The sequence below is a fragment of the Gastrolobium bilobum genome, unplaced genomic scaffold (genome assembly GCF_033153095.1).
Source record: "Gastrolobium bilobum isolate Gb01-03AN ecotype WA unplaced genomic scaffold, APGP_CSIRO_Gbil_v1 utg10412, whole genome shotgun sequence".
NCBI lineage: Eukaryota > Viridiplantae > Streptophyta > Magnoliopsida > Fabales > Fabaceae > Gastrolobium > Gastrolobium bilobum.
The window spans coordinates 61,574-71,736 of NW_026896943.1; positions in this window are offsets into that span (position 1 = coordinate 61,574).

The window sequence follows — 10,163 nt, forward strand, 5'->3', positions numbered from 1 at the left end:
ATAACCAAATTGCTTTTTTTGTTTTCGTATAAAATATTTACCATGCTAACTTATTTGTATGTGCATCTAGTGGGGGAGGACAAGTGTATCCAATCGTTTCATGATTTCTGGTGTGAAATGAATCAAATATGCCGTAAGTTACGTACGTCTTAGTTATTAAGAAGAAACTGTAAGCATCCAAGAGATTAACATCCACGCAAGTTTTATTTATTAGTAATTAAGTCTTAATCATTTCCCCTTCATCTTATCCAAACTGATCAAATCAGGGTAGCTGGAATGCAGAACAAGAAAATAATTGATATATTTATTAAAAAAAAAGTGCTTACATTGATTTTTCTTTTGGTTTGAAATTTATTCAATGTTAAGCGGTAATTACCTACATGATTTTTCTTTGATTTTATGTAATATGAATATTTTCAGACACTCGGTCGCTGGCTGCATATCAATATTTTGAAAATAAAAAATTAGCATCAAGAGAAGTTTAAAGTTTTAAGATCATGATGAAATTGGTTTTGTAAATGTCTATACATTTTATTAAGGGATAACATCTCCTTGCATCGGTGTAAAAATAACAAATTTTAACTAATTTTTGTATATTTGACGGTTATAATTTAATGAGAATTAATACTTAATTAATTAATATAATCCAATAAATCACAACTATCAGATACATGAAAATTAATAGTTAAGATTTGATACAAGATTTCTTATTCTTACATCAGTATAAAAATATTGTGCCCCTTTTATTAATAGGATCAAGATCATTTTATACCAGTGTAAGTTACATTATCAATCTCAGTCGTTGATCCAACTTAGATTTAACGACTCTAATTTTGAAGTAATGTTAGCCGTTGGATACAAATAAATAAATGATTAAGATTGAGTGTAATATTTTTTATTTTTACAGCGGTATAAAAATATCTTGTCTCTTATTAATATATAATATTATCTAAAAATTTAAGAAATAGGAGATAAATGAGGGTTTATTGGGGAAGAGTGACAGTTTTATTGGCCTGTTGAGTTGGGTTTGGAGGACATTCAAATCACTTTCGATTGATGTATTTAGCACATCTTTCCATTGCATAAAACAAAGGCGACCACAGAGATTTTGAGACACGGTTTTCAGCTGATAATAATACAACAGCATATCCAAACCTTGGTCTTCTTCATGATTAAAGATTTGGGTTGCACCTAACCAAGGAATTTAAATAAACATTCACACTAATATTTAAATCAAAGTCGTTGAGATTAAGAAAGAAATCACATGGAAATTAGGTTGCATCTCACTATTTATAACAGTATTTTACAAGCACTATGTAGAGCGAGCAAATGTCAATAACACGCTGTGTACGCCGTTATTGGGTATTCTTCTTGTAGTTGTTGTTTGTTAGCAATAATATTATATTTTTCATAAATTTTCATGAGGCCATTGGGCCACGGGTTATGGGCCTTTAAATAAAAAGTTCAAGGAAGGTAAAAATAAAAAATAACCAAAATACATAAAACATATTCCTCATCCTCATCATATCTTCATTAACATAATTTCTGACGGAACAAACGATTAGACAAACAAATGACTAAGCAGAAGCAATCAACGTAAAATAAGTTAATATTAATAGAGCGGAAAAGAATAAGTTGAAGAATGATTTAAGGAACATATACATAAATGCAATCTTATTTGGTATGTAATGTGCTTTAACGTGCGTTCCTTATTTGGTTCTAAGTAAGAAGATTGATGTCATTCTATTGCTATATTTATAATAATTGTCCCCTAATTCCTTCGTTGCCAAATTAAAAATAATAAAATGCATCAAGCATGCCGCATATACAGTTATAGTAAGCAACTAAGACATTAAATAATTTTCAAGTCCTAAAGTAAATGTCGGCATATAGATGAGTACAAATGTTACGCTGACTTTGATTTGAAAATTTCTATCATCTTCCAAAGCACAGGAACACAAGATTTTGGACTTAAACTCGTGCTAAACTATTATTTACTGGGTGTTTGGGCTTGTTCTAGTAGCATAATAAAAAATATATCCAATCTTTAATCTTCATGTCCAATTTTAATTGGTTTTGGGTTTGGTATTGGGCTCTAATCAAAGCCCACAATCATGAAGCTGTGCTACCTTAAACCGATTCTTAATAATCTTATGCATGACGAATTGATCATAAACACATGCTGGACTAAAAAATTGTTTATGATTAGTTGAGAGAATTTAAGCTTTGATAAAGTAAAATGAACAAAGGTGGGTGAAGTGTCATTATCTGGTGGCACAAAGTTGTCGCTTTTGGTTATTGAAACCGCGAGACAAGAAAGAGAGAGCCACTAAATTACCAACGAACCGGTCTTGGGGAGGGCCTATAGAATATTTAGCACAATATCTTAATAACGCAGGTTTGATTGAGTTATTAGTTTTGTATTGTATTTGTATGCCTATGAGAGCAAGAAATTGAAGTTCAACACCCAAAAATCAAAATACATATTCTTATGGGTTACTTCACCCTGATAGGATTACAGGTCAAAGTGTTCTATGAATCTACCAATTAACCAAGGCTAGCTGCTAGATGATGAGATGTGTAGAATGGGTTATTTCGTTATGCAACAAGAAAAGCATGGGAGAAAAGATGACCTGGGACATGATTAAGTTTAAGACTCAAGTGGTATATATATGTCTGTGCTAAAGAAAGATGAAGAAAGAAAAGTGGGGCCTATATATTATAAGGATAAGAGCAATCTTACACACAATGGAAAGTAAAGAAAGGAGGAAAAATTAAATGACGGCAACTCAGTTGAATCATAAAAGCTGAGTAGGTGACGATGAGAATATGTGTTTAATCCTTCTCAGTATCATTTTTTGAAGAGTTTAAAGACTTAATTTGGACCTATCCAGAAATAAAATTATCTCCCATAAAAGATACATATAATTTATCCAAAGAAAAAACAGGAGACTATTTATTTTGTTCCATCTCAATGTAAGGCTACTTCCAGCATTCAATTACAAGAGAATATAAATAGGTTCATTCCTTAGCTTTATTTGCAACATGGAGACATATTGTTGGCTTCATTGCACCACGAAGATATGAGTCATCGACTATATACAAAGTCTATACACAAAGTAAAGTGCATATATATATATATATATATATATATATATATATATATATATATATGAGGCAGGATCCTTTGATACCAGTGTCAAATTTAAAGTTTGACACCTCATCTGAGAGCTATTAGATCAAAAAAGATCAACGACAATGATTTGTAAGCATGTGACACCATTGATCTTTTTTGATTTAACGGTTCTCGGATAAGGTGTCAAACTTTAAATTTGACACTGGTGTCAAAGGATCCTACCTCTCTCTCTCTCTCTCTATATATATATATATATATATATATATATATATATATATATGGGATTTATATTTCTACAACTGTTGTACGTGCAACAATCAAATACTTGCCATATATATACTTGAAAGCATTAAATGCGGAGAGTTATAACCATACAAAGGATGAAAGCATTAAATGTGGGGAATCATATCCAAACAATTGTCGTTGTTGTACGTAAAGCGGCTGCAGAAATAATTTTACCTATAAATATATATACATATATATGGAAAATATTACTCTCCTTTTACATAAAATATCATCTCATGTTCTCTCACTTTGATTTTCGTATCTTGCCTTTTTCTCTTTTTCCTTGTAATAGTGGGACTCACATATGATCTCTCTACAACATAAGATAACTATCTTATGTGAAAGGAGCCTAATAAAACCATATATATATATAAATATATATATATATATACAAAGTGTAAGAACCCGCACCGTTAATTAAAGAATTTAATTAATTAATTATGCAAAATTAGGAAATGATTCCATAATTGACCTTAACAATTATTATGAGGCTTTAATAATTATAGTAAGTGATTAAGAATGCTGAAAGTCGCTTTTCGGAAGAAAAGTGCAGATACCGGTTCTGCTAGTCGGTATAATTGCGTACCGAAAAAGTATCCCGGAAAGTTATAATAAGTGCATGATAATTACTAGAATAATATGTAGGACTTGTAAAACGAGTTTCAAGTCCGAATAATGACAACTGGTGCTAGAAATCGGTACTGACTTTGAAAAGCGCGTACCGAAAGGATGCTCTGAAAATTATAAGAAAAATATGATAATTCTTGTAAAATTGAGTAGGTTAAGAATCCAGAGTTTGGGATTAAAATGCTAAGCGTAGCAATTTAAGTTAATACTGTGTGTTTTAATTGAAAGTGGCTTTATATACTCTAATCATTGGGCACAAAACCCTAGACCAGATTTCCTACTTGCCTCCATGTTCTGAAACACCTCCAGCCACCCTTTGCCACCTTCTCCTCCATTGTGGTGAGCCAAGGAGCTTCATTTCTCCTTGGTTTCTTCTCCAAATACCTTGAGGCTTGTGAGAGCTTGCTTGGTGTGGGAGTGTGAGGGCTTTTCTGAGTTCTTGTCACTGTGAGTGAGGTGGAGAGGTTCTGAGTTTGTGAGTTGAGTGTTGTGAGCCTTGGTTTTGGCACTTTGAGGTCCAAGTGGTGACCTTTGGTGAGAAAGAACCAACCTTTGTGAAGTCATTTTCGTGTGCCTTGAAGGTCAGACCTGTAGAGGCAGATTTGAGAGCTCCAAGAGCCTTTCTTCCTCTGTTTTGAGCTTTGGTGAGTTGTACCAACCTTGATCATGTGTTTGATGAGTAAAAGAGGTGTCTTAGTATGTTTAAAAGAGTTAAACAAGTAACCAACAGTAGTATGACCCTTAAACAATATAAAGATGCATGCTTTAACGTTTGAAAGTGTTAAAAATGGAACCTTGGAAGGATATCTTCACGAAATGCAGTTTCTGCATTCTGTCGTGAAATATCTGGATATGTGCCTGAGAAATAACCGGATATTGGATATCCGGATATGGGAATCTGAATATCCGGATATTGTATATCCGGATATGGTCAGTGAGATATCCGGATATTGCATATCCGGATATGCCCCGTGGAATATCCGGATATTCTGGGATTTCGAAGAACAGTAGCTGTGCTGTGTGTACAGTAGGCTATTGGGGGGTTGTGGACCCTAGTTTGATGAAGTTGAACTTCTGTAATTAATGAACTATGTCAGAATCAAATGATTAAGGGCTTATGGCTTGGTATGGAGTCTTAAGACGTAAAACGTAAAGGAAAGGCGTTGTCTTTAAGTTATATGCTTGTGGTGCATTATTTTTGATATAGTATTGGTCCATAACAGATTGTGAATATGCTGTGTTTGAACTTTGAGCTGTGGACTCTTGGCTTTGGGTGTTAGCTTGCAAGGTAAGCTTTCGTGTCCTCGGTTTAGCCATGTTGTGGTTCCACCATGTCCCATGGGGTGTGGTTATATGCATGCTGTGTTACATGCTTGAATATTCGAAATGTTGTTGAGCTTTATGTGTAATGGCTTTTAATATGCATGTGTTGTTTCATCTTGACGGTAAGCCTGAGTATGTGGCGTCATACGATATGGTGATCCAGGGTGAATGCAAGTGGCGTATTGCACTATGTGTGGGTATTTGGCGTATATAAATCCTGCATTTCTCTGGCCAGTAGAATAGAATTGACACACGACATGATTATCTGCTGCATTGCACTATTTTAGAACTGATGATGATAAACTGCTTTTGAACTTATATTGCACATGTAAGTGAGCTTGGGGTGGAAGATCCTTGAGGACCCCTTGTCTTACTGAGATTTCTTGTTTAGAGATCTCACCCCACGTTTGGGGAATGCTTATTTCAGGTTCAGGTAGTATGGTGACTGATGCCTCTGGCGGTAGGAGGCCAGAGCTTAGCTGATTATGATATTACTGCTTATTTGCTAGCATGACTGGATTGGATGTTGTTTATGTTTTCTGCACTATTATATGTTGTTTATGTTGAGACTTATGTTGGACTTTGTTGCCTTATTTGGGTGAGCATGGGAGTTGTCCATGCCACTATGTCGTTAGTACTTTTGAGTTTGGTTGTATAAACTGATAGTTGGTCCGGTCTACGTGTTGTAGTTCCGTGACTAGAGCCATACATTATGTTATTTTATTTAATGAAGTATTTCAGTTAGCTGTTTTATTGCAATTACATACAGGCGATGTTTTGTTAATTGATTAATAAGCAAGTTGGTAATGATAATGTCATCATAATCTAAAAGAAAAAGATATTCCGCATTTTTAATTATGCGCTGCTTAATATGATAGTATGAAAACATTACCGGATATATACGGGGTGTTACATTTATGGTATCAGAGCAATGGTTTGAGGGAAAAGCCTGTATGTATTGCAATAGTTAGGATGTTTGGTTGTGTCTGTCTTGTGTGTTTACTCCGTCGAATCTTATTATGATAATGCATATGTAATCACATTGTGTGGGCCTGATCAACTCATAAATTGTGTAACTTGTGCAGAGTCATGGTAAGATCCGGGAGAACACGAGAGACTTCTGAGGATCAACCCAATCCTATCCTGACTGCATTGGCTGAGATGCAGGCGGCTAGGTTAGCCGATCAGGAGGCCACTAGATTGGCCAACGCGGCAATGATGGATGTTGTTCGCGAGGCGATTCGGATAGCCGCAGAAGAGGTTCGTGAAGCGAACCGGAGGACCACTGAGTATGTCCTCGAGGCGAACAGGATGTCGAACATGACGATGATGAGAGTCATGTTGGAGGAGATGTGGGCTGGTCCTGCTGCAGGCTAGTTACCACCGCCACCACCGCTGCCGCCTCCACCTAGTGTTCAGGATGAGAGCCTGAGTCACATAGGCAGAGTGCTGCTCATGTCGCTGAGACGAGGGAAACTCTTGTAGAGCCTGCTGAGGATCGTGATGTGATAGATCGCCGGCTGAATGCTTTCAGGAAGCATAAGCCACCTGTGTTTGAGGGGTCTTTGGATCCTATTGCTGCTGCGAGATGGCTGGAGTCGCTGGACAAGATATTTCGGGTCATGCTGTGTACAGACCCGCGGAAGCTGATGTTCTCGACTTACATGCTGGAGGGCGATGCCCATGAGTGGTGGACGAACACCTCTCGTGCTTATGAGATGCAGGGTCGTGTTTTGACGTGGCCATTCTTTGAGGAGTGCTTTTTGGGCATATACTTTCCCTACGATGCGCAGGAGAGGAAGCAGAGGGAGTTTGATAGATTGGTTCAGGGCTCGTTGACTGTTGACGAGTACCTGGCCAAGTTCAATGAGCTGGTAAAGTTTGCGCACTTCCGAATGGTTCCTCCTACTCCGATGTTTCTGGCTGCTAAGTTCCGCAGAGGACTTAGTGAAGTGATTGCTGAGCATATTGCTGGAGCTGCTTTGAGGGACTTTGGTACACTGGTTCAGCAGTGTAAGGACATTGAGGATGTCTGCATAGCGAGTAAGGCCAAGAGGGCCAAGGTCGACGAGACCAAGGGGACTGTTAGTTCCACTCCTGTTTCTACTTCTTGGAAGAACAAGAAGTTTGCTGGGAAGGGCAAGGGTAAACAGTTGGCGACTAGGCAGGCGCCTGGTCAGTTCAAGAGGACTGTTTCACAGCAGGGGAGTTTTGCTAGGCCTCCTTCCACTCCAAAATGTGCGGGGTGCGGAAAGGAGCATGCTGGTCGTTGTGCTTCAGGTCAGCTGAATTGTTTCCAGTGTGGCAAGGATGGCCACTTCTCTAGAGACTGTCCGTCGTCCACGACGAGAGTTGCAACTGTTCGGGCAGTTCCTTTGCAGATGGTTTCGATGGCTTCTACTTCGGCACCTACAGTGCCACCTTCTGTTGGGCGTGTGTACACCTTGGATAGGCAGCAGTCGGACCGTGCTCCGAACCTTGTTAGAGGTACTGTGTCTATTGGTGGTATTGCCGTTGATGCATTGTTTAACTCCGGGGCTACGCATTCGGTTATTGCTACCCCGATTGCTTTGGGGCTTGAGTTGCCCATGTCTGTGCTTTCTCCACCGTTGCGGGTGACTACCGCCACCGGAGAAATATGTGATTCTACCACTGTACATCGCGATGTAGCGTTTCAGTGGGATGGCCGTGAGTTCTCAGTGGATCTGATAGGATTGCCGATGGCCAACTTGGAGATTATTCTGGGCATCGATTGGTTGTCTAGAAACTGTGCACTGATTGATTGCTGTGCAAAGCGCGTGGTGATGTCTCCGTGTGATTCCACAGCTAGTTCATCGCCATATATTTCATTGCTACAGGCTAGGAAGGCCTTGAGAGCAGGGTCATTTGGTTATGTCATGTTGGGAGGTTTGGTGAGTGGGATGCAGGAGGATATCATTGGCATTCCTGTGGTGGGGGAGTTCCTAGAGGTGTTTTCTGAGGAGATTCCTGAGTTTCCGCCACAGCGGGAGATAGAGTTCTCCATTGACTTGTTGCCTGGTGCGGGGCCGATTTCTTTAGCTCCATATCGGATACCGCCACCGGAGTTGGCTGAGCTGAAGAAGCATATTGAGGATCTTTCAACGAAAGATTTCATCCGGCCTAATGTGTCTCCTTGGGGAGCACTGGTCATCTTTGAGAAGAAGAAGGACGGGACAATGCGATTGTGCACCGACTACAGGCAGTTGAACAAGGTGAAGATCAAGAACAAGTATCCCCTTCCTCGGATTGATGATCTGTTGGATCAGCTCAGGGGTGCTTGCGTGTATTCTAAGATTGATCTCCGGTCCGGATACCATCAGATTCGGGTGAAGCTGGAGGATGTCCCTAAGACCGCGTTTCGTTCGAGATACGGTCACTTTGAGTATTTGGTGATCCCGTTCGGACTCACCAATGGCCGGCAGTGTTCATGGATTACATGAACAGGATTTTCCAGCCATATCTGGATCAGTTTGTGATCTTCTTTATTGATGACATTCTGATTTACTCCAAGACTGAGGAGGAGCATGCAGAGCATCTGAGGATTGTTCTGCAAGTGCTGAAGGAGAAAAAGCTTTATGCTAAGTCTTCTAAGTGTGAGTTTTGGCTCAAATCAGTCAAGTTTATGGGGCATGTGATTTCAGCAGATGGAGTTGCAGTGGATCCCAACAAGATTGAGGTCGTGCTGGATTGGGAGAGGCCCAAGACAGTTACGGAGGTGAGGAGCTTCCTAGGTTTGGCAGGTTATTATCGGAGGTTCATTAAGGGTTTCTCCACGATGGTTCTCCCTTTGACTCGCCTTACCCGAAAGGAGACTCCATTTGTGTGGACTCACGAGTGTGAGGCGTGCTTTCAGGAGTTAAAGGAGAGATTGACTTCTTCACCTGTGTTGATCCTTCCTGATCCTGAGGAGCAGTTTGAGCTTTACTGTGATGCTTCTGGAAAGGGGTTGGGCTGTGTGTTGATGTAGTCTGGTAGAGCTGTTGCTTTTGCTTCGAGGTAGTTGAAGCCTCATGAGGAGAACTACCGACTCATGATTTGGAATTGGCTGCGATTGTGTTTGCTTTCAAGATTTGGAGGCATTACCTGTTTGGCATGCAGTTTGCGGTGTTCAGTGATCACAAGAGCTTGAAGTATCTGTTTGATCAGAAAGAGCTGAACATGAGGCAGAGGAGATGGATGGACTTTCTGAAGGACTACGACTTTGAGTTGAAGTACCATCCTGGCAAGGCCAATGTGGTAGCTGATGCTTTGAGTCGGAAATCCGTGAGTCTATCCAGTTTGACGATGGTTGACTTCGACCTCATAGAGAAGTTTCGAGATCTGAAGGTGACCACCTTGTTTGGGGGTTCACTTCTCGAGATGGAGACTATGAGAGTCAGGAATGAGCTTATGGAGAAGATCCAAGAGGCGCAAGTGCAGAGAGAGTGTCTCGACTACGTGAAGAACCAAGACGGTGTGTCTTGGAATGAGGATGGACTTCTGTTGTTTCATAAGCATGTTGTGATTCCTCGAGGTCCATTGACCGAAGAGGTTATAGCGGAGGCCCATAAGAGACAGTTTACTGTTCATCCTGGTGCTACAAAGATGTATCAAGACCTGAAGAGGAATTTCTGGTGGCCAGGAATGAAGAAGAACATAGCTGTGTATGTGTCCAAGTGTTTGATCTGCCAGAAAGTGAAGATTGAACACCAGAAGCCGTCTGGTAAACTTCAACCTCTTGAGATTCCAGAGTGGAAATGGGAGAGCATTTCCATGGACTTCGTTGTGGGTT